General features: G+C 50.6%; 1 protein-coding gene across 10 annotated transcripts in view; it reads right to left on the reverse strand.

The window, feature by feature from the left end:
* The window catches only part of EBF3 (EBF transcription factor 3), a 117,035-nt gene that overhangs the window by 85,204 nt on the left and 7,136 nt on the right, over nt 1-24,695 (reverse strand). The gene's annotated exons all lie outside the window — the stretch shown is intronic.

A 24,695-nucleotide genomic window follows, 5' to 3' on the forward strand; every position in this document is an offset into this window, starting at 1 on the left:
CGACAGGGAGCTCATCACCTCTCTGGACAGTCCTGCTACCCATGCTGAAGGCTCTAGAACCAGGGGAGTGTGCGTTTCTCTACTGTTATTTCCTACCTTTGGCCCTCACTCTCCCTCCACATCCACTGCCCAGAGACATCGCCTCAGACCACTGAAGGGGGTCACAGACTCTGTCTGCCGGGTCAGGGCCCTGGAGGCTGAGTCATTAGACAGTGAGGTCTGGATGGAAGGACCACCTGGCCTGCACCACCTTGTGCCCAGCATCCCCACTGTCCTCTACCCTGTGGCCGTGCTCAGGAAGGAGCCAAGGACAGAGTGAATGGAACCCTTACGCTGCGAACTGGATTCCTGCTCCACCATTTACACACTGTCATGTGCTGTTTAGAGACTCTGACGTTCCCAGCCCAGCTCTGCCTTGTGTCTGCTTCTGCAGGTGCCCACTCTTTCTGCCACCAGAAATACGGGGGGGTGGGCAGGATGAGCTCTGACAGGAACTGTCACCGTTCACAGCCACTTCACCCCATTCCTGGAAACACATAACATCCAGCACAAGAAACAACACCTTAGGTCAATTTCAGATGCTAAAGACTTACTCAGAAACCCACCTGATGTGTAATATGTCTGGATCACTGTAAAATGATCGTAACAGTAACGGATGCCCATTCTACAAACTTTTTGAAAACACCTAGAAGTATACAAAGAATACAAAAATTAACTATAAACTCACTGCCCACAGCTAACCACAATTACTACTCTATTTCCTTATAGTCCCTTTTCCATATTTTTTTTAATTGGGATCATACAATACATACATTTTTATGTCCTTTCCACTTCATTGCATGTAGTAAGAATGTCTCCGATTTATTCACCAATCTACTTTTTAAATGGCTGCCTAGTTGCTCCTGATGTGGGTCTTTGTAACTTACTTCCCCACTCCCTGCTGTAGGACACAGGGCTTCCTATTTCTTACTGTGATAACGACACATTGAACATTTTCATTCATAGATCTTCACTGTTTTATTCGCAATTCTTTTGATCTGTCACTGAGTAAACACTGCTTGGTGTGGCCATTCCAGTCTCTTCTATAGACTTTTCCATGTCTTTTGCTCATTTTTTTAATCCATTAGCAGCTACATTTTGCCACATTCATGGCTAATATCATTAGCCCCTGAAGGTTGAGCCCCTAGTGGGTCCTGAACGAGGGTCCCCAGGCAGTGGCCGGCCACTGCAGAGACACAATGGTTTCATTCCTGGAAAGGATTCTATTTAGCATAAACTCAACCAGTGGGGAGCTGGAAGTAATATGGACGCATTCAACGCTATGCAAACATTTGTAGGAGAACAGCCTCCTTAATAATGCATTGTGAAGACTTGGTGATGAGCTGTTAATACACATAAGATGGGAATTGAATTTAAAGCAAAGACATTCAAATCAGTAACATATCTGGGTGTGTGGGCCCCTGATTCATTCCAAGAAGGCAAGCCAGATGCCCTGTGCCATGTTTTATCCCATGAGGGAGGGTCTCCAAGCGTGGTGACACAATCTGACGTGGCTTCCTTAGAACACACGCACGCACACAGAGCAATTCCATTTTACCATGAGAAGAGGCTTTACCCGACTCAGAGAGTTACTAAGGTGTCATAAAAACTAGAGCCCATACAACTATGGTTTGTGTTTTCTTGGCCCTGGACAGAGTGGCACTTAAAGTCGAAAAGGTAGTGTCTTGGGGATACTTTTGATGTGAGGTCACCGTGGGCCCCTAATGTTCTCCTGGGACCCAAGTGCACTTTGGTACCATCCCTTGGAAATTGAGGTGAGGGCCTGAGCACGGCTGTGAGGCTCTTTGCACACACTGCAGATCCCGATGGCCAGAGTGGACCCCACTCAGCACTATACCCCGATGTGCCCTGGATGTGGTGACTTTGTTAGTCACCTCTTCGAGAACTGGGCCCCTAAACAGTATATATCAAGTTGCCCCAACTGTTGACGGGCCTGTCCAGGCCGACTGTGAGTTGTCTGAGGGCAGGGCCATGGTCTCTCTCGTTCCTGATGGTTTACTCTGATACCCGACACAGAGCCAAAACTCAGAAACATACTCTGAATTTTTAAAAATATGGGAGCCTTTCATGACGCGTTTTCTCATTCCTGCTCTACCAGCCTTGGTAACAGAACCGATCTGGGCCCACTGCCTATTCCAGCCACTGAGACAAGGTGAGCTGAATACATTCAGCTGCTTTCACAAAGTGAGACCTACTGGCCGCGAGCTAACCCAAACTGCTCTGTGCCCTGCTCTCCCTCGGACCCTCCTCTTCTGAGCTGCACCCCTGCAAACTCTCTAGCAGAGCCTAGCTGGGCCTCTGGGGCGCCCCAGGGTTCGGGCACCAGGGCGGGCCTCTCCAAGGTCCACTCCCCAGAAACACAGCTGTCTTCAGAGGTGACCAAGCCATGACCCAGCCGTCCTCTGCAGTCGACAGGCTGTGCCCAGAGTCCAGGGGCCATGTCCCCTCTCTCCTGGGGCCAAAAGGACGTGGGGCTGGTCTTCCCCGGGCCCCCAGGGGCGGAGGTGAGGGCAGTGCGGGAAGAAGCGGGCTGCCCTGCCAGGAATGAAGGCACGAACGCCCGCCGGGCAGGAACGCTCCATCCACTCCAGGGAAGTCATTTGACTTTCTAAACAATCTCTCCAAAGCAAAAGGCACTGCTGTCGCTTTCATAACTAAACGGGATAGAACGCTAAGACAGCGGCCTTAGTGGATAACCTGCTTCTCACTCTGGGGCGTTCGCTGGTGAGCGAGTGGAATAAAGAACCTGGAGGAAAAAAGCCCCATCGTTTGGGAAGCAATCCCCAGGCAGCCGGTCCTCACCCTCTGGCCCCGGCCCCCACCTCTGTGAGCCACGAGGAAGGCCACTGGCTGTCACGTCGGGAGGAATGCACCCCTCACATCTCAGAGCATGCCACGCCATGACGGATTGCTCCTCTCGGAGAAACTAAAGGAGTGCTTTCAAAGCTTATATTTATGTCACCTTCACAGCTTACTCCCATTGCCTGAAGGATCAATACGTCTCCATTTCCAAGGGGATGCGGCGAGCAGGGCCATGAAGAAGCAGCACCGCCAGGCTTTCCTGCCATGCCTCCCCAGGAAAACACTTCTCGCCGCACTTTTTTTTTTTCCGTTTTTCTTGCAAATTTCACATTTCCAACCATGGAAACTAACTAAAATCGGGTCAGCCGCCATTGGTCCAACACCATGAACTTAAAGAAACTGGCTAACTAGCTCCTCCTGCCAGGATGTCCCCGAATGTTCGGGTTTGCAGGAACAATTACAAACAGCTACCCTCCGCAAACACCCAGGCCGGCACCTATAATCAAGACAAACAAACTTCGCCTGTTTCTTTTTTTGTTCAATTTCAGAATGCTCAGTGTACCAACAAGGCTGGGACGCATTTCACTCCCGACTGGGTACGGTAAGATTGCTAATCAGGATTACTTGATTCAGTCAACACCGATTTCAATAAAAAGAACCCCCCAAATTATCATAAATATAGAGAAAGTGCGGGCGGCAATGACAGGTGATTAAAATCTCATTCGCTTGGAGTCAGCCTGATTCGGGGAGGCCGAGGCGGGTCAGCCCTGATTCCGCCGCGTGACCATCATCTCTGCGAGGCCCTCGTGAGCACTGACACAGGGCGCCATGAGGATCCACAACCCGGCATCGGGGGGCCCCAGGAACAGGCTGGGAGGCAGGACCACTGTGAGCCGTGCTGGGGGGCATGGGGCAGGGCGTGCGGGGGGTGCAGAGGGCTGCTCGGGCCAAGGAGGGATAGGACTGGCACCCTGAGGGGTACGGGGAGAGGCTGATTCCAAACAGGAGCACCGAAAACTCAGACTGGTGGTGCGTGTTCAGAAGTATTCCAAGGGCTGAAAGCAGCCTGCTCAGCCTTATAGATGGCATTCGATCGAGTCAAAGCGATTCCTTCACACACAAAAGAAGGAAAACGGATCTCGAAACCCTCGGAAGCCACGGAGGGTCAAGTGGTCCCGTGAGTGGGAGGGAGGGGTTCCTGCTCCGGCCCCCGGGGATCTCTGCAAGCTGAATCCCAGGAGAGCTGGGGGTGCGTGGTGAGTTGTGTTTAAAGACCCCAATGCCTCCCTAGATTTCTGTGCACTTCCTCACCCCCGTGGAGCCCCACCGTGCCCATCGGCAGGGTCCCAGCCAGCAGAGAGAGGGTGAGCGGGTGGACAAGGACAGCCCTGCGGGGCAGCTGGGCACCTCCATCCCACCCCTGCCCTGCCAGTGCCAGCCACTGGGACTCAGCCTGGGCGCCCCCCTTCCCCGGGCCCGCACCAGTGCCCCCCGGGTGCGCTCTGCCCATCGGGCCAGCACCCGCCTCTCCAATCTGTCCCCTTCCCCCTCTCCCCCAACTTCCTTCTCACAGCTTCAGGGTTCCGGGGATGACGATCCCATGGATGAAGACCCAGCCCTCTGCTCCCGTGCCCTGCCCGGACCAGGGTCACCAGACTCGCAAGAGAAACTACAGGACACCCGGTTCAATCTGAATTTCAGAGAAGCAACGACGGACGTTTTAGGATAAGTATGTCTCAGGCGATATTGGGGATAAACTTAACCTAAAACATTCGTCGTTGCTTCTCTGAAATCCAGACTGAACTGGGGGTCCTGTGCTTCGTGGGGCGACCTCAGCTTTGACTGCGCCTGTCCCTCCCTCCTCTCCCACCCCTGAGCTGCGGGCTCCTCCCCTCTCCACCTGGAAAGTCATCTTCATCCCCAAGACCCAAGAGGCCTTCCCGCCCTCCAGGCAGAGACATCACTTCCTCCTGGGCTGACCCAGGAGCTCAGGGCAAACCACCCCCCACCCCACCCCACCCCCCAGGCACTGGCTGCAGGTCCTGCCTGACCAGCGAGGCCCCCATCTCGGTCATCAGGGGCAGGTGTCGTCTTACGAGTTCACAGCTGTCCCTTATACATAGTAGGTGCTCTATAAACACCAGCAACTCTAACTGGGGCCCCCTCCCAGCACACAGGGTCCTGGCAGGCGCCTCCTCCTGGCGAGGTCCTCCCTGCTCTCCCTTCGGGAAGCCCTGCTTCCTCTCCCGGGAGCTGTCTGACGACTGCTCATTCACACACTATTAAGTGGCAGCCTGAGTGCTGGGCTGGGGCTTCTGAGTTCACTCCCCCTCGGTTCCCTCCAATTTCCGCCCGTTTCTCACTCTCTCGTTCTGCTCCTGGCACGAAGAGGGGAGTCCCGGAGGCTGTGGACAAGGTGAGCAATTCCACAGGTGCCAAACAAGCCCACACGTGGCTGCAGCACACGCTCCGCCCTCAGACCTTCGCTGCCCCTCCTGCGGTCAGACCTACGGTCAGCAGGACATACGCTGGGCACTGTGGAGCCCGGGGCCGGCCCTCACGAAAGCCCAAGCTCACTTCCTGTGCGAAGCTGGGCCTCTGGAACCTTCTGGAGGCCTCTGGAGCCTGGCAGATCAGGTCTGGATCAGGAGAGATCCGTGTGCCTGGGGCGATCTAATCAGAACATGGGGCCTGTAGGCATCTGTGCTGTCCTCATCAGGAGTCCGGGCGGGGGTGGGAACAGGAAAACTCACGGGTCCCCGGGCTGCTTCTCTCAGCGGGATTCTGGAGGGTCTTGCATTCACCTGTCTCAGCCCCCAGAGCGGAGTCAGGGCCCCTGTGATGGGCTGCCTGAGGGGCTGCTGAGGGGATGATGGGTGCCACCCCGCCTGGCTTGGGCTAGGACGCAGGACCCAGTACTGCCATCCCAGGCACAGGTGAGCACGTCTGTCTGTCCTGCAAACTCCCACCAACGGGGCCCGCCTTGAGGGCACAGCAGGGACCCAGGCCATAGCGCTTCAGACCTGAGAACTGCCTCACAGCTAAGCACAAGGCCGGGAATTCCACGGGGAGACATGCGCACCCCCCCAAGGCTGGTGCGCAGCGGGCAGTAACACCCCCTGACCAGAGCCACTCGTGGCCTGCCCGTGGTGCCCTGCACAGGCAGTTCTAGGGCACCGGTCCTAACCTCAGCCCCACTGGGCCGGCCTGTGGTCCAGCAGTGCAGACGAGCCCAGAGGCCTGACCTGCACGTCCAAGGGTCACTGCCATGGGGGGGAGCTCAGACCGATGCCCATCCAGCCCCTTGCCACACCATGACCTCTGGGCAGAGCCAAAGGACTTCCCAACTTCATAGACAGTTTGGCCCCTGGTTCCTTGACACTGGATTCCACGTGGTTCGATACATGAGAAGAGCTCTAAGTCGTGGTCCCCCCGACCCATTGCCAGCTCCAGACAGGAGGCTCAAAGGCCGGCAACTGCAAGAGGGAGCGGACGGGGCCCCTCAGAGTTGGAAGGGCCTCCACCCGGGGAAGGCAGCACGCACTCAAACACACGGGCGCCTCGCCACCCTGGGAACCTTGAACCTACACTCGGGAGAAGCCTCGGTGGGCAGCAGGGCGTCGGGTGTGAAGGCTGCGGAGAGGCCCCCGGTTGAGTAGAAGGGTGGGACGCTTTCCGCAGCAGCATCCAGGTGAGGGACTCAGGGGAGGGGCTCCCTGAGAACCAGAGGCCCCCGGGGACAACGCCAACGGGTGATGGTAAGAACAGTGAGCGAGACTCCTGTCCCGTCTCCCAGCTCTCACGACGCATCAGCCCTGTTGCAAGGCCATTCCCCTGCTACCCATGGGAGGTCTGCAGGGTCCGTCTGTCAGTCCACACACACTTGTCACAAAGGTACATGTGGGCCAGAGAGGATCCCCATATGCCTGGTAAAGGACCACAACTGGGGGTCCTTGGGAAAAGAAAGACCACCCGCCCCTGGCCTATGGAGTGGCCCTGGGCTGTGTCTGTCCCTGCACGGGGTCTGGTCACAGGTGGGGTCTAGCAGAGGCCCTCTCCCTCCCCGTCACTGCCCAGCCCTGGGCCAGCCGTCCTGGACTGTCACACCACGGCCACTGGGAGCTGTTCCCAGGAAGCCCAGCGGCCCTTCCCAGGCCCAGCTTTCACTGGTCCATGCCCCACCTGACAATTCCTGAGGGATTTCCAGGGGAAACACTTCATCCCTGCATCTTTCAGACTTAACAGGTGAAGCATGATGAAAAACCATCCTTTTCCTAAATAACGTTATTTTCTCTTAAATGGGCTCAGGGGACAATTTTTATAAAATATATGATTCAAAATACTTAAAAGTAGCGCAAACCATTTCCTGGCATGTTCATTGGCATCAATCACGCCCACAACTGTGCCCCATAATCCTACAAACTTGGAAAGAGACCAAAACAGAAACATCTTCAGGAGAACCCAGGAAGAACCTCTCTTCCACTCTCTGGTACGTTGTCTGTCCAGGGCGGCTGGGAGACAGTGCTCTCCCAGGGAACCCCTCCAGTAAACAGAAAGTGTTTTGCTCTGGAATGAAAGCCAGTGTTTTGTTTGTTTGTTTTTGTTTTTTAATGTTGGTGGGGGAAAGAGGCAAATGATTAAACGTTTTTGGATGAACAGCACAAGCAGGTAGGAGCTGGGCGATCGGTGGGCGGGTGAGTGGCTGTCTTCGCCAGCTGTCACCCGAGAGGAAGGACGGACCACAGCTGGAGGGCCGAGGCGCTCCCTCGCATCCTGGGCTCTGGCCTTCGCTCAGGCACTTAGAGGCTACTGAGCTGGGGGGAGGGGAAGGCAAGACGCTATCTCGGGCCCTCTCATAAAACCAACCTGGGGAGGCGGAGAACCTCGGGGGCAGAACCAGGACGGACCCACTGGCCGGCCTTCTGGATCCCATCAGACTGACAGGGGATGAAGACACGGGCTCACGGAAGCGACCAGTTGGCATCTGATAACTCAATTATCCCAACTCGATCCTTTCAAAGCGCCCTGAACCTCTGACCTGTCCCAAACAACAAGGCCCCTTTGTGTCTCTGCTTCACATGGACGCAAAGCTGCTCCACCACACAAAATAACTTGGGAACCTCAAGTTCACTACATCTCTGAAACAGATAATCTCACCCGACCAGGAGGTGGTGCCTATGCAGGGCAAGGGCACAGACAGTTTCCTAGGACTTGCCGTCCTTTGCAAGAGCAGAAACAAAGTGATATTAAAGCAGACTTCTTGGGTAAAGAAGAAAGGACGTGATTGGCGGCCCTCGCCTCCTGCACCACCGCCCCTGCCAGCCACTCTTCCCTCCCCCCACGCAGTGAGCTTCCTGTCACTTCACAAGTGACAGACAACACGCGGAGGACCCCTCTAAGTCTGAAAACAGTATTATGATTTAAATCTACATAAACGACTCTAGAGTTCATCAAAAATAAAAAATAACCAGCAACAACATTCAAAGATTTCACTCCGGCCATCTGGTGACGTATGTGAACTTTCCTACCCATCAGGGCTCTTTCTGTGCAGGTTTCGTTTACGACATGCTTTTTGCTGCTGTGTTGTTTTACATCTGTCTGTTTTGCCAGATCCGGCGAGGAAACGGTTCAAGGGAAATCCAGACCAGAGCCGGCCCACTCTGCTACAATATTTGCATTTTCTACTAAAGATGCCCAGAGTGTATTACAATCCCGCACCTCTGGATTTCTCTAGTCATAGAGCCTAATCAGATTGAAACCCTTTCAGCACTTCTCATTGATAAATGGAATTAGAATTCCCACGTGGAACCAGAAATCCTCGAGTGTCGAAGGCAAACTTCTGTCACACACAAGCTGATGCTAGACTATGTCTAAATTTTTTATAGGCCAAGAAAATGGTACCAACACTCTATAACTGCTCATACGTAATGTTTCTAAATCCAGCATCCTGACAACTTAGGAGCAATTACACCAAGCCCCGTGGGTGCCTCTGGTCCTAGATTACAGGGTCTCCGTGTCCCCCCTCTAGAGAGTATCATTCCTGGCGGCTCCCCCACGAAGGGATGTTCTCCATCGGACTCACTTCTGAGCGCCAGCCCCGAGCACCCACTGCTGTAACACGTGACGGGACACAAACGCCCCGCACATCCCCTCGGCCGACCGACACAGTGCCCACCCTGGCTCTGCCCCACACGCCATCCGCAGGCCGCCACCCCGCCACCCAGACAGCGGGGCCCCTCTGTGCACGCCACACACACCCCCTCCTGTGATCTGCCGTCACAAAACCCCTCGCCTTTCCAGGTGGCCGAGAAAGCCCAGAAGCCCAGCTCAGAGTCCCGCTGGGCTGTGGGAACACGAGCCCACGGGCCTCCTGGGGCTGTGCAGGGAGGAGGAATGAATGAAGGGCCCCCGGGGCCTGGGTTCGAATCCTGCTTCACCCCTTCCCAGCTCAGTGACCTCAGATGGGCCCCTTGATGTCCCCAAGTCTGAGGGAGGAAATTACAGTATTTCACAGGACCAGGGCCGTGGCCGGCATATCTTGTGAAGAGCCCTGACTTTACACTTAGGAAACGTGAGTGGCCGTTGTCAGCTTGGTTGTGACACCATCGTGACTTGTCACGACGGGGCCGCTGTCCCCATACTCCCCCTCACACCCGCTGAGACGTGGCGGGGTGAGCAGAGGGTGGGGAGACAGCCTCGCCCCCTCCTGCTGGCACCCTGAAAGTCCTCCGGGCCTCAGGCAGAGCCACAGGGAGTTGGGCCCAGGCTACGCGAGGAGCACCCACCCGCAAGGCCGATCGCCAGAGCCGCCTCTGAGGCCCAGCTCTGGCTCCTGCCAGCCAGGGGCGCCCGCGGCAGGCCACCAGGACAGTACAACCAGGCGGACCTGGGGCCCTGGGTCCGGGGCTGCCGCGGGAAGAGGTAGGCCCCGTCCACGTGGCCGGGAACAAGCCTTCTACTCCCCGGGACCCCCCTCGGAAACTGGGTGACAATGTACAGAAATACGGACGCGTTTTAAATCGGGAAAGTAAAACATCCTACCTTGATAGGTAGGTCGAGGTGAGGTAAGTCAGCACGAATTCGGCTGCTGGCCTGCTGGCGGGCATCAGGCCGGAGGCGTGAAAGGACCCTGCGGCAGCTTAGGGAGATTTAGCGGGAGTATCAGCTTACAGGGCAGCGGGTGATGTCAGGAGGCCAGGGTGGGGCTCGGGGGCCCCCCCGGCTCAGAAGCGGGAGGCATGAAAGCCCAAGAACTCATGGAAGGAGCAGCACACGCTCCTGTCCCAGCTCAGCAGGTACACTTGGGCTGCCGGGCTGCCCCTCCCGAGGCCTGCGGGGGGCCATGGGCTGGGCCCTCCTTTCAGGAAACCCATCACCCAGGAATGGCACCCAGACCTGGGCTGGAGGAGAGGTGCTGGGGCCACAGAGCTGCAGGAGAGGTGGCTCGGGTCCACAGCCGCGGGGCCCTTGGGATGCAGCGTGTGACACGGGCTCCAGGGTCTCAGAAAGCAGGAGGTGGGAGGGCTTTCCTTGCCCAAAGGGCTGGGCCCTCGCGATGGCGATGGCCGCGCGTGCAGGTTAGCGAGGAGCGGGGAAAGAGGCGGAAGAGGTGAGCAGGACACTCCACCTCGGAGGGACGCCAGAGGGAGGGGCCGAGTGGACACGGCAGTCCTCGGAGGAGCCTGACCCCGGAGGTGACAGGGTCAGGCCGCCCTCTGGAAGGAGTCCTGGAAGCGGACCGGACCTGGGTGGAAGCACCGACGAGAGGCTCTGCGGAAGTCCAGCCTCCCATGGGAGGAGAGCACACACTGGCTGGGGCACCCACGGCCGGGAACAGGGTAGGGTCCCCATCCAGATGGGGGGTGGGGGGGGTGGGCGGGGAGCGGGCAGACGCACGAGGACCTGGCAGCTGCACGGCCGCCAACACGGACACAGCAGTCCCAGCCCCAGGCAGCGGTGGTCCCAGCTCCCAGCCCTCACGTCCCTCCAGCTACAAGACAAACGCCCACATCGTCAGGGGAGCCTGGCCGCCCACTGGAGGCACACGGGCCTCCGACTGCTAACTATAGGTCCCGTGCGTCAACCGCTTTTCATTTACAACAAGTTCAGGAAGACCAAACGGTGGTTGTATCTGGGGGATGCGTGTCTTTGCGGACGTTGAGTGATTTTAGAATGTCTTCCTGACGGGGAAACGGCTGGGTGGCCCAGGACTCTCTTTACTCTGGTGATGTCTATCCCAGGACAGCAATATAAGACGCATTAACAAAAATAACCGTCTCCCGAAATCACGAAAACAGAAAAGGTATTTAGCACTGGCGCTGTGGGAGGGGGTGGCTTTTAGTTAGGTATCTCCCAGACAAAAGAAAACGAATCCAAGCGTCCCCATGCCCACTTTCCCAGGGCTCCCAGCCACCATGTGCCTGAAAGGACAGCCTTCATACCACACGGCAGTGACAGGCACCTCGGAGCTCTGGACCTGCCAGGTGAAGCTGACCTGAACAGCAGATAATTCAGGCCCTGTGGGGATGGGGGAATGGGGATCTGCCTCATCCAAACAGGGAGCATTCCAGAGACAGGATCTCTGCTTTTTAATGCGTGTAACGATAACATTTATTTCTTCTATATAACACTTCCTGTTTGCAGACCTGGTGGCTGCATTTAAACCTATCATCGACAAGATCTTATTTTTAAATGCACTCAGTGGAAAATCGTATTAAGTATTTGCAACGGATTTTAGAAGACCAAAACGGCCATTCCTTGCGTGCAAATTTAACCAGCGGTGAGGGGAAGCCATTTTTTGAGCAGAACGCTCAGGTAACAGGCGTCCGCCCTGAAGCCAGTCACCTCCGTGCTCCTTTGACACTGGCCACACGTATCGACATGAGCTCAGTGGACCTCAGAGCAAGATACATTCTAATTTATGGTATTTACTTATTTATTGCTTTCTCATGGACGTTTTCTTCCACATTCTCAAAGAACGGCTGCAGAGAAGACAGGTTTCTGTCCTCCATTCTCAACTGCTCTGCCTGCCTGATGGGAAGTGACTATAAGCTCTGCTGGCTGCACAAAAAGCCAACTATTTCTTCCACACAAACAAGGCCAGTCAGGGTGTCTGCACGCTGCCAGGCGGCTCTTCATTACAGCCGTGCCTGACCCGGCGTTCCCAGTTGGAGGGGATTCCAGCGGCTCTCCACAGACAAATAAACAGCAAATACTTACAGGGGACAGCCTTGTAGAACTGATTCCTTAATCAACAGTTAAAGAAGCAAATTGGATTTGCCCTATCACACACACACAAAAAAAATGAATTCCAGATTGTCGTTTTTGTCTTAAGTACAAGAAGGTTGTCTTATAGGCTTGGCTGGATAATTTCATTTTAAAAGTATAGCTAAAATTTGACATCCCTGGGGATTTGTGGTTTTCTCCATCATTATATAACTGTAAACTTCTGGATGTTAGAGATTGGATAATTTCTTGCAGCTGGACCTGGCCTCCAGCGCCCTTGGCCGTTCAGGATGAGCGCCAACGGCTGGCCAGCGTTACCAGTCGGGCTTGGGAACAAGGCAAGTCCCCAGTATGCGTATCCAAAGTTTTAGCGTGCGAGACTTTTCTTATTCATTTTCCCAAATACAGGTTCTTCTCTCTCTGCTCTCAGTCAAAGGAATGGTTAGAAATTCTCTGGACAGGCTGTCTCTACGCTAGCGAGTGAAACACAGCAGAAACACACACGCAGTCTCTTTTTAAGGCTTTGGGGTTGGATGCTGTTGAGCAGTTTTTCTGTGCCGAGTTCTCTGGGACCATATGTTCGCACGACATTATGGAGGGAAGCTGGCCTCCAGCACAGGACAGGCCTGGGCTAGCAGACCCAGTCAAAACTGTAAAACGCTCCGTGAAACTGTGGCAAGCAAGGTGGCGCGTGAGTCTCCATGGGTGAAATATGCCCCCCACCCCGACTTTCCCACCCAGTGCATGATTTCCGAGTTGATTAACATTTCACTTCTAGTGTTATGTTATTACAGCCTTTATGTTTTAATCCATTTTTCACAGCGTGGGAAAAGAAAAATATCACTATTCTAGTAATCAAGTTATTCCTGTAAAATCCTAAATAAAATGAGAAGTTTATTAAAGACATTTATCTTATACAACAAGAATAAAATCAATTTGCACGGCCGGTCCGGCATCCCGTTACAGTAACATTAAAATATACTGTTTATTTGCGGGAGGGGCCGTGTCTCTTTTCAGATTGGTCAGTGAGGAGAGGACCAGAGTGCACTTCGTTCAGAAGAGCGGCCTGGCAGCTGGACGCGGAGGAGAGCATTTTTATTGTTAATCAATGCCAATCAATTCTGAGCCTTGATGTTAAATAGGGATCAATACCACTGGCTGCAGATGAGATCTGATTTCAATTGGTGAGCAAACCTGCAGAAGTTTTTAATCATCAGGTAAATCAAGACCTGGAACATAAGTCAGATGAATTAATACAGGCCGTGCAGGACCTCTCTTGCCACTGATCCAGCACAAGGAAATTTCTGTCATATTTCATTATCACTCTTAGGCCGAGCTGAAGGCAACGTTTGGGGAGCATTTTCTGAGTGGGAGCTGGAGCGCCCCTCACGCCGCACAGCCATCCCTCCTGCAACTGCAGGTCCACCGAGTATAGTTATACGTATGCCCCATGAATCTCATTTTATGCGATTAAGATCCATAAAAATTCAATAGCTTTTCTTCTGCAATTCACATTTTACCTGGTGAAATATCATAAGAATTTCATTATCTTTGCAGCTGTTGCCTAGGATCAAGCAAAGGTTATTATCCTCTTCGAAAACACTATAGAATATGTACGAAAATGTCAGGAGAACTGGGCATTTAAAGCTTGATTTTTTAAAAGAAAAACACTGTCTGAAGTTTAGAATAAACTGTACTTGACATTTATGGACCATGATGCATTTCTCGGTAAACTGATTTTGCAAGGAAGTTCTTTGAATTCGACTCTGTGGCTGGATTGTAAAAGGAAAAGGAAAAATGGGGAGGGTTGGTGGGGGTGGGGGGGTGTGTGTGCTTGCTGGAGGTGGAGGAAGAGGCGAGAAAGTGGGGGGAGATGGCAAAGCAATTCAAAACCAAAGTGCCCCCCACGCCAACCCCCGGCACATCAGCCTGTATAGGATTTGGTAACCTTTCAGATAACCATCACGGGGAAGATAACTCGGGAGAACCCTAACCGACTGCCAGGGCCTAATCCTATGGATCATTCAGGCCCGTTTAAGGCATTTGAAGAAAAATGGCCAGTGCAAAGAAGGTGATTGATCAGAAAGCTCTGTAAATCACGTGGATTCGGCACAGTCCTCGGCCTCCACTGCTAGGGTTCCATCTAGGATGATAAATTAGCATTAGATGGGACCTAATGAGTTTACTAAACATTTGGGATTTGTGCTAATAAACTGGCTGGCTGTGAACTAGCAGAAGCGATGAGCAATCCCGGGGCTCCCTCTTATCTCTGTACATGACAGTTAAACCACGCTTCCAATCTGCGATCAATTCATCATCCGACACCATTGTACATTCTTCACAAAAAGATAATTACTGCTTCCCTGGATCAGAACACTCATATTTCCTTGGAATTGCAGGTCTTGATAGCAGGCACTGTCACCACCTCCTCTGAGCCCCACTATACAGCTCTATTTATGATCATTATTTTCACCTAAACAAGCCTTTTTCCTCAACTTGATAACGAAACCTGCTATGATGAGAAGGGAACAGTTAAGGCATTGTTTCCTCTGTGGAGTGCTTTTACGTTTAGTGGAGGCCGCTGACAAATATTTTATTCAGGGCATTAGTAAAAGTTTCCGCTCGTTAGAAGATATCGCTTCCATTTCCTTCAAAAAAAAAAAAAAAAAAAATCCTGTTCCCGGCTCCGATTTGTTCAAAAACAGAAAAGGGGCAAGAGTAAAGCAAGTAGTGTAACAGAGAATCAGTCAAAACGTGATTAAAAAGACCGGAGCGGTTTTCAAATCACATGCCCCTGGCTTTGCTGTCTTCAGACCCTCCGTCCCTGCCTCGCGCGCGGGTCTGCCCTGCCGACTGGTCAACTCTGTTTGACCCCCGGCGCACGCAGTAAATTACCATAACACACAACTCTGAAACAATGTAAATTAGTTACTGCTCGCGGTCTAATAAATGGGAACAAATGTGTTTGGGGCTGGAGTGGGGTTCTGGATGCTATAATTGCTGGGAATAATTATGATGGGGTCTTAGGGAATACAAGCAGCAGTCACTTGTCATGACAAATACCCCTGGCCCAGCAAATACGCTTCTGACCGCAAGACTTGTAACAGCCAATTTTTTTCTTCCTTAAAGTTAAAATATACTTGGAGACCTTGCTTTATTCACGATCACGTCTGAAAGCCTTTTTAAAACTATAAAGCGTATCTCTGTGTCATATTATTCAGAACCAGGGCAAGTTTATTTTTACTGTAAAGCTTTTCTTAGATTGCCACTGCGTGCTACAGACTCTGTGAGAGCAGCGAGTCCAACACAAAAGCTTGGGTGACCAGCAGAAGAGGGAGAGAATCAGCCATCTGTTGGGGCAGTGGGAGAGAGCAGGATCTATTTCTGAGCCACACAAAGGCACACCTCTGGATGGGAAACGTAGCCGTTTATTAACTTGCATAACTCATTTATTTGTTCAAAGTAATGATCTTTGGGGAAAGGGCTGTTATATTTAGAACCCGCTTGTCAAATTTAATAAATGATAGTTATTGCCATTTTTTTTTCCCCCTGAAAGCACTTTCCCAGAGCCTTCCCACCTTTCCCTGGGGCCCCCACTGGCCAAGGACCAATGGGCAGCCCACATCTCAGCAACTGATGGCCGCTGCCCGGATCTGGCCCATGACCTCGGATGGTGGGGATGAGCATCACGTCTGATCCAATCCCCCACTTATTTCCTGACCCAATCTTCCTGATGTCAGAGGACGAATCGCTTCATTGAGAAAATGGAAATGGACGGGGAGCTCCCTTTGGCAACATTTCCAATAACCAAATATCAGGAAGGAGAGACACAGAGAGGCTGCCGGGACCACCCCATCCCCGCACGCTGATCTGATTTACAAACCCTTCCTAAATGTGAAACAAATGCTGTGGGTGTGAGTTCATACTTAACCATAAAAACCCTTGCAGTACTCTGTCTCGTATTAAATACCACATATAACTCTCAGCAGGTTTTATGTTGTGTTTTACTGTCAGCAATGGCTAAAGCTGGCCTAACATTTTGTTTGGCAATTAGGAAAATTTGTAGTCTAATCTGTTAAACCAAAACAGCCAACAACTACACTCGACGCCGAATCCATTCCGTTTTTATGCCCATCTGCCTTCCCAATAATTTAATCATTCTCCTTTTATGGCCTACGCTATTTAAATATCCCCGAAAAGTATTATTTAGGGGGAAAAAACCTGAAAATAAGCAAAACTGAGTCACGCCACTTAAATAAATTCTTGGTGAAAAGTTTAAAAGTTTTCATTGCTTTGCAAAGGAGTCAACTGCTTTTTTTTTTTTTTAATGGGGTGGGACACGTAAACTTCCGAAATCTCAAGAACCCCACAAACGACATCTAAACATCACTATGTACTTCCATAAGCTCAGGAGTATACGAGTTTATCACAAAAAAACGCCAGGACATTAAATGAAAGGAAAAATATTGTCCAGAAACCTTTAAGAAGAAAAAAAAAAAAGAAATCCAGAAAGTATTACACTGGCTATGAGGCCACAAAAACACACAGAGGAACCCTGAATGTGTATTTCTAAATAAAAGAAGCCAGTCTGAAAAGGCTACATACTGTGCGATTCCAACCATATGACTTTCTGGAAAAGGTAAAACTATGGACACAGTAAAAAGATCAGTGGTTGCCACAGGGTAGGGGAAGGGAGGGATGAAGAGCCAGGGCACAGAGGATTTTTAGGGCCGGGAAAGAACCTATTCTGTAGGACACTATAATGGCAGATACATGTCACCATACATTTGTCAAAACTCACAGAATATACAACACCCAGAGTAAACCCTAATGTAAAGTATGGACTCTAGTTAATTACAAGGTATCAACGTTGGCTCACCCATTGTAGCAATGCACCTCACCGATGCAAGATGGTACCAAGAGGGAAAAGGAGGGGGTGTTAATATGGGGACTCTAATTTCTGCTCGTGTTTCTGTAAACCTAAAGCTGCTCTCAAAAATAGTCTATTAATTTTTCTAAAAATACTGTCAGAGCACTTCGGAATCTACATCAGATGGAGAGGAAGAAATGCCAGGTTGGGGTGGACTGTTACTGGGGCAGGTGTGGCTTCAGTGTCCCTGCCCGATGACCACCCGCCCCCGGCACCCGCCTGTGTCTCCCAGGCTTTCCTCCTGGCCATGAGATGTCATTCTACGGGGCCTGGACATGTGGTCCCCAGCCATGACACCTTGGAAAGGATACCGGCATGAGCCTGTGGGAATAGCGCCTGCAGGCCACACCCCCTGACGCTGAAGGTCGTAGAAAACTTAGGGGACCCTCAAGGAGGAACCCCCTCCTCGACAGGACTGGAGGGGCGCACTCCGACCCCTCCCCCCTGCCAAGTGGCTTTGCAGGGTGTTAATTTAAACTAAAAGGGGGCGCCCTGCCCCCTTGGGCCTTCTGCGCAGGCCCTGTGTCAGCCCAGAGTCGGGGTGGCCTGGCTGCACTGCCCCCACGTGCACACCCTGGGAAGCGGGCTGTCCGCGCGCCCGTAATCGAATCCCACGCTTGTGCTGCACAGATGTCACCCTCAGATGGCTCCGGACCCGGCGCAGGCTCCAGCCCCGTGCTCAGCCCCTCCATCACGTCCAGACTGGCCATTTCTGCAAAAGCTTTCTAGTTCAGTGAAAACCCCCAGCAAGGGTGAGGTCGTGCGGTTTTGTCCGACACCACTGCTGAAACCCTCTCCTCGGATGGCGGGCTTCGACGGTCAAGGCTGGTCTTTCCGCCCTTTGGAAATGCGGCGTCACGACGCCACCCGTTTTTAGGGCCTTAAGCACTGCCCAAGTTTTTGTCTTCCTTTAACATGGCACCCTGCCCCCAACTGCCTTCTGCTGAGAGAGAGGGAACGGGAAAATACGGGCGACCAGGGAGGCGGGGAGGGGAGGGGCGCGGCCGGAGCTGCCTGTCTGGGCGAGCGCTTGGCCCCTCCCCAGATGTATGAGCTAGCACTCCGCTCCCGGCCAGCAGAGACCCTCTGGAGCCGGCTCCTTCCGCCAGCGGGGCCTGGGCTCTGGGTCCTACAACAACACCGCTGGAGCCCCTTCCTTTCCGTACATGTTAAACTCATTTCCTAGTGAATTACTGGGAAAGCCAGGCGCTCCCCCCGCCGCTGTGCTCAGAGGATGCGCTCCATCCACTCTGGCACCGCGGGCCAGCGTGCATTTTGAGCATTTTCTAGCTGAGCAACTTCCAGCGAAGGAATTACAGAGGGATATTTTTCATTTGTTTTGTTTTTAAAGGGAAGGGGAAATGAGTGATTCAGAAACAACCAAAATAAGAGCTTCCCTATTACCACCCCTCCCCCCCTCCCCGCCCCCCCGCAGTGCTCTTCATGGAATTGTTTGCAACTTCATAGCATTTATTATGTTGGCAGATATCACTGACCTCTCTGAAGCAACAGTTCTGAAAACGGTTTTCTCAAGCTTCTACAATCTAATGAACGCTAGTTACCCCCAAGTCTAAGAAGCTTATAAAATACAACCAAGAAAACCCAGAACACATAAAATTCCTCTGCTTATTTTTCTAAATTACAGCCATATTTTTATTTTAAAGCACTAATAATACCAGCATAATGTCTCACTATATAGAGTTTTGACCACAAACATTTTTGGGAGATTTGCTCTGAAGATAAACAAACAAGAGGAGCTTGTGTTCTGGCAAAGCTGACGGAGTGAATGGTTTTCATTTTCCCCGAGTGTGAGCTCCAGAAGCTTTGCCAAGTACAGGTTAAGCTCCTTGAGTTTTCACTTCCTGTACCCCGACCTGTCAATCACTTCCTGTCTGCAACGACAATTTCCATCATTAGAGCTGGGGATTTTTATCTCCTGCAACGGTACTCCCGTTGCCACCGTTAGTTTGAATTCTGATAAATTATTCACCATCTTTGAAAATAACCGAAAATGACACCGTCCACGTGCACCACCGCTCTGCAGCCAGGGTCCCCGTCCTCCTGGTGTGCCTCCAAGTGCTCTGACGAGGCCAGCTTCTCCCGCTCTTCGGCGGCTCGAGAAGGCCTCTGGCCAGCCCCAATTATCTTCTGGTGCACAGAGAGTAATTATTTGCTTCCTGTAAGCATGCGTAACAGAACCCAGAGTTTGGACGGCTTTCCATAAGGTAATCCAATTCATCCAAGCCATCCTAACACAATTACAGGCACTGGCAATATCTTTGCTTTTCACCTGATAAGGCTGCCGCAGAGGCGCGGGATGGCTTGCGTCAACATACCTCCCGGACTATAGCTTCTGACAGCCCTGCGTTCGGCCCCTCCCCTCACCCCCCTGCATGTGCCTACCCAGCGGCATACTGCTCCCGGGCTCCCGTGCACGGCAGCTCCGAGGAGGCTTCTCCCTTGCACGGGCGGACGAGCATCAGAGCTGTTTCCGAGCGTTCCGGAAGTCACGATGGGTGTGCGGCTGGTTCTAAAACCCGTCCTTCGACGGGCCTGGCCGTGGAGTCCTCAGCCGGGCCAGGCGGCCGTAAATCTCTGCAGGCCTCCCGGGCCTAGACCAGAGATGCAGGCGCTGGGCCTGACGGTGGCTCTGTACGGCCGTGACCGGCGACTGCACGGGGTGCAGTGGCGGGCAGCCTCAGACTTAGGGTGTGTGATGTCAACTCTCTAATCCTGGGGCTTCCAGGGAGAAAATATACAAAGTGGGGACTGTTTCTGGTGTCTCCCCCTTGAAATGAAAGCACGTCATTGTGGCTCAATAATGCGGCTCTTCCTTTTCTGTTTATTTTCAGAAGTTTATGGGGAAAAAAATGTTTAAAGGATGAATGAGTAGGCTGAACTTTTTGCCTCTCTCCGCTGGCGTGCCAGGGAATAAAACAGCCATTCACACCTGAGCACGGAGAAGCCAAATGGGGCCAGTGCCAGGCAAAATCAGATTCTTTGTAGCCACGTCCATTCATCCAAAGTGTGCTTTCACGTTGCCAAATTTCTAGCTAATATTTTCCCTTCGCTGAAGCCCCGATGTATTAAAACAGATCCTGAAGCAAAGAGCGTCTCAAACACACAGCCAACACCCAGAGTAAGACTCGGGGATCCCAGGCCTGTTGGCTGGTAATTATATTCACCTCTTTCAGAAAGCCGAGAAGGAGAAATTAACACCAAACTATACTGCTTTCATTGCGTTATGCAGATGAAATGACAAGTTGTCGTTTAAGAAGTTAATAAACAGTCTCCGTTGTGCAGGTTATCCAAATGCTACTGAAGAGAAAACCTTGGATCCCTAAATGATGTGTAATTAAAATTATTTTTAAAATCCTCCCTGACAGGCCGGGGCTTAGCCAAAATGTAAATGACATTAAAGAAGACAATGAATTTCATTTTATTTAATGTCCCTTTTTGCAGATCCTCATTTACATAGCATTTTTAACAAAAGCGTTGACCTTATAAATGCTGGCATTTGTACAGCTCCCTCGGAGTTGGATTTAATCACGCTCGTGCAAAGCCATGAGGGAGGGAGCCTGAAGTTCTCTGCTTGGAGAGGGAGAAGGAATAAAAACATTGGGACTGGTCAAATGTTTATCCTCCCCGCTTCTGAAAACAACCTGACAAGAAGATGTAAGGGGCTAGGGAATAACCCGGTGCTGTTTGTAAGGCTTGGTAATAATCATACATAATCGTTTGGAAATATAGCTAATAAAGAATATAATGAGTGTTCAGCAAAATCGGCATTAGGCCCAAATTACATGATATTAATACTTGAACAGGTGCAGAAAGGCGCTTTAAATGAGGTAAATGAATAAAAGGTCCCAGAGCACAACTGTGTGTGCTGACAAAAAGTCAATGCCATGAATAATTCAGTGAGGAGGACTGCCAGCAAAGGTCGGCTCTCTTTGACCTCTGTGACAGGAAGTGAAAGGAAACACTGTTGGCTAAAAAAAAAAGAGAGAGAGAGAGAGAAAGAAAGAAAGAAAATCTCCAATCGGCCTTCGGCTACCGTTCTGCAATCACTTTAAAGGTGTAAACTTAAAACTCCTAAATGAATCAAAGGAAGGCTCTGGAGGGCTGGTGGATGGAGGGGGAGTTAAAACTGTGGACAGTTAGCTCTTCTGACTCAAGACCATGTGAAATCGCAGACAATGAGAGGTTAAGTCAATAATATGTTTCTACAACCCAACGTCAATTATGTATAAAAAATCTGAGGTCAGCTGAAAAGTATTTTCAGAGCCCACAGGGTTGAAATTTTGTAACAGCTGTTAAATATGACAAAACTCCCTCCTCCCCCCCAAACTAAAGCTATTCCAAACTCTGTATGAAAGAAAATGGGATAAACAGATGTCTGGCTTCCAGACAGGAAAGTAGGACAGACTTGGAATGGTAAGTCTCCCAAACTCTATAGACCCACGCCAGATTTACTGGGGAGGGGGCACTGCCTGCCACAGAGATGCCAGCAAGTAGGGCGCCTGAGGCGGGGCCATCTGGAACCGCCCTGCCGAGCACGCCCCCGGCACGGCCCGGAGCACACAGTGTGTGACCCGGCCCCTCTGGACGGTCACACCACCCGGCTCCTGCCACCTCCCCGACCGGCCTTTCCACTTTGCAACAGTTGGACCTGCACCTCTGGTCCACTGAGGGCCAGCACGGAAGGGGAGGTAAGAACGTGGACCCTCCTGGGCACTTCCCGAGGCCCGGGAAACACCAGGATGGCAAGGGAGGTGGGCGAGAGGCAGAGTGTGGCTTTGGTTTAGCAGCTACACCAACATCCTGTAATCATTTACAGCCCTTGGAATGTACGGGTGAAACAGGAGAGATTTATCTGTTCATAGTTGGGATATGTGGACAATGGGTGTTCCTAATGAAGACCATCTGCTTTTGTGTTTTCCCAGAAAACATTATTCCATGAGGAAAATGATACTCCCGTCCTTTTCAGCAATACCCTAAAAATTCACGTGTGTGTGTGTGTGTGTGTGTGTGTGTGTGTGTGTACACACACATATATACATAAACATGGGTATGCATGCATGAGGGTGTACACACACATATATACATGTATGTGGGTGTGTGCATGGGTGTACACACACGTACATACATGTGGGGTGTGCGTGGGTGTGCAAGCACACACACACACACACACGCACGCCTTCCCCCTCCCTGCATCTGGCTCTCCGCATCTCACCACCATCTACCATAGATGCTTGTTTCTGCAGCATCCCTTTACCGACCACGATTTTTCCTTTACAGTGCTATGTTTCTCCTTTACCCCGTTAGTTATATTATTCTAAATATGCCACAGAATAATTATATTTGTGAAGCTATAAAAAAGGCACTGTTTCATCAAGAAGAAAACAGTTAACGTAAGTGAAACCTTCACCGTAAATTATAACGGTTTTGTAATGCAAAATATTCTCACTTTTCCCCCCTCTTTTTTACAGAGGGGTCTTCCATGCTGTTCGTGAGTATTTAATGCTTCTGAAAGATAACTAAACTGAATTGTGTAATTAATTGACTTAAGGCATCGGAGTCTATAGAATGCGATTTCCCTGCCAGAGCAGGGAGCCTACCGCTCTGCTCTCGTAACACAGAAAAGCAGTCTCAGCGTGCCAGAAGAGGCTCGGTGTGGGTTAGAACAAATGTGGGCCCATTGATCTCAATTCAGCTTGGAATTATTGGTTTATATCCTCAGGACAAATATGCCTTATCTGGTCAGAACCTGCTAAATGTATCCAAAGGCCACAAGGAGCCGGCAAAGCACATTGTATATAATTCTTTTTTAAGCCAACTAACCAAGTGATGACATTGCTGATGGGGACCCGTAGACCAACTCACCGATTTGATGGGATGTTTTATTCTGCAATACTCAAGAGGAAACACGGGCTAGAAACTCAACGTAAGCAACTAATTTTAGGAGGCAACACACACGCCACAGAAATGATTATCATTATGAAACTGAAACACATCTCAGCTGCGAAAGACTCCATCACTGAAGATATTCCCCTCCTATCGGTATTTTTCTTTCTCTGATTAACACAACTTGCCCTAGTGAACACTAAACTCTTCATTTTTTTCCCCCAGAAACATGCCTTAAACTGGAGATTGTGCCAATACTACCGCAGTCATTTCACAAAGATTTACATCAAGCAACAAAACGCAAATAGTATTTGTCATGATAAGTGACAGCTCTCTTAAGAATGCTAAAAATGTACATTCTATTTGTCATCACATAAAGCTATCCTTACCTTAAAATCCCTAGCATGGAAGGTGATTAAAATTCCTATAAAATTGTCATATCTTTGAATTTAGAAGCAGAGCAGATTTTTCATCAATAATTAAGACCTCCAAAGCATTTATGCCTAGCGTAAATGGAGCTGCAATCCTCCTTATTCAAATAAACTTGGTAAACCCATTAACCAAATGTTTTTACATTTTTCACCTCCTCTCATGCTTCTAGAATATCAAATGATCACATATTTCTCTTGGGTTAGAGAGGTATCAGTCGTCTCAGCACATATTTTAATTAACCAAACATAAGAGAACATTCACTCAGACAAGAACTGAAGAGTACATTTCTGCATATCTAAGGAAGATGTTTCCCATCATGTGATGAAATAACAGTACTAAAAGTTATTCAGTATCAACAGTCAGTAACTGATTGAATGTCACACAAACCAAAAGTGATTCTGAAGGTAACACAGCGCATCTAAAACGTTAGTTGACTCAACACGGCTACTTCATTACTTGTGCCATGCTAAAAACCCTCACGATTTAAAAACAAGTCATCTTTTTAAATGTATAAATAGCACAAATTGAAGACAACTCAAAAGATGAAACACTTTACCATCCCGTATTAGGAGCACACGTGCACTGCCTTTTCAAGCATCTCACAGTCAGACAAGATTCCAATAGCTGCTCAAACACTTTTAGCCGTTCAAAAAAATAAATTCAGTTACAAGACAACACTCCAAGGCCGTATAATTTCCACGGCCACAACACTGAAGACAAATATAATTATATTGATTTTTGTAGTTCGAGTCCTATACAGTGTTGAACTTGTTCTCAATTGCCTGAGTGACGGCCACAACTGGTCAACCCTATTTGATTACTAATAAGAGAGCTGTCCCTTCTGTCAGATACCGAACATTCTCCACTAAGCAAACAGCTATTCCAGCTAGTTAAACATTAGCATTGCTCTCCACTGGTGGCGCATATTTCTTCAGGCTTAACTCATAGAGTTTTCCGGGTTTAATTTTTCAGACACTGGACAGCAAAGTTCATGATCAAAAGATAACTTTGTAGTGAAAGCTGCTGAAATTCAACCCCTCTTCAAAACAGTCTGAACCTCTGCTTCACAAAACTGGTGTCATATGTACACATCTAACATTTATTCAACTTGGGTACCAATTTCAAATTCTGCAGTCAATCACACACTGGGCCTTTTGCTGTTACCCATTGTGGGGAAGAAAGAAATCCTCCCGTCCCCCAGGTCACTGAAACCCCAGCGGTGTGGGTGAGTGCTGGGAGAGGAGGGTGGTGGTGTTTTTGTTGTTTCCCCTAAAGCAATGCCAAACGCACGTTCGCGCTATTAGGACTAATGATTAGGATCTTAAAAGGATGCCAGGTTGCC

Source organism: Phocoena sinus, chromosome 16, assembly GCF_008692025.1.
Source record: "Phocoena sinus isolate mPhoSin1 chromosome 16, mPhoSin1.pri, whole genome shotgun sequence".
Lineage (NCBI taxonomy): Eukaryota > Metazoa > Chordata > Mammalia > Artiodactyla > Phocoenidae > Phocoena > Phocoena sinus.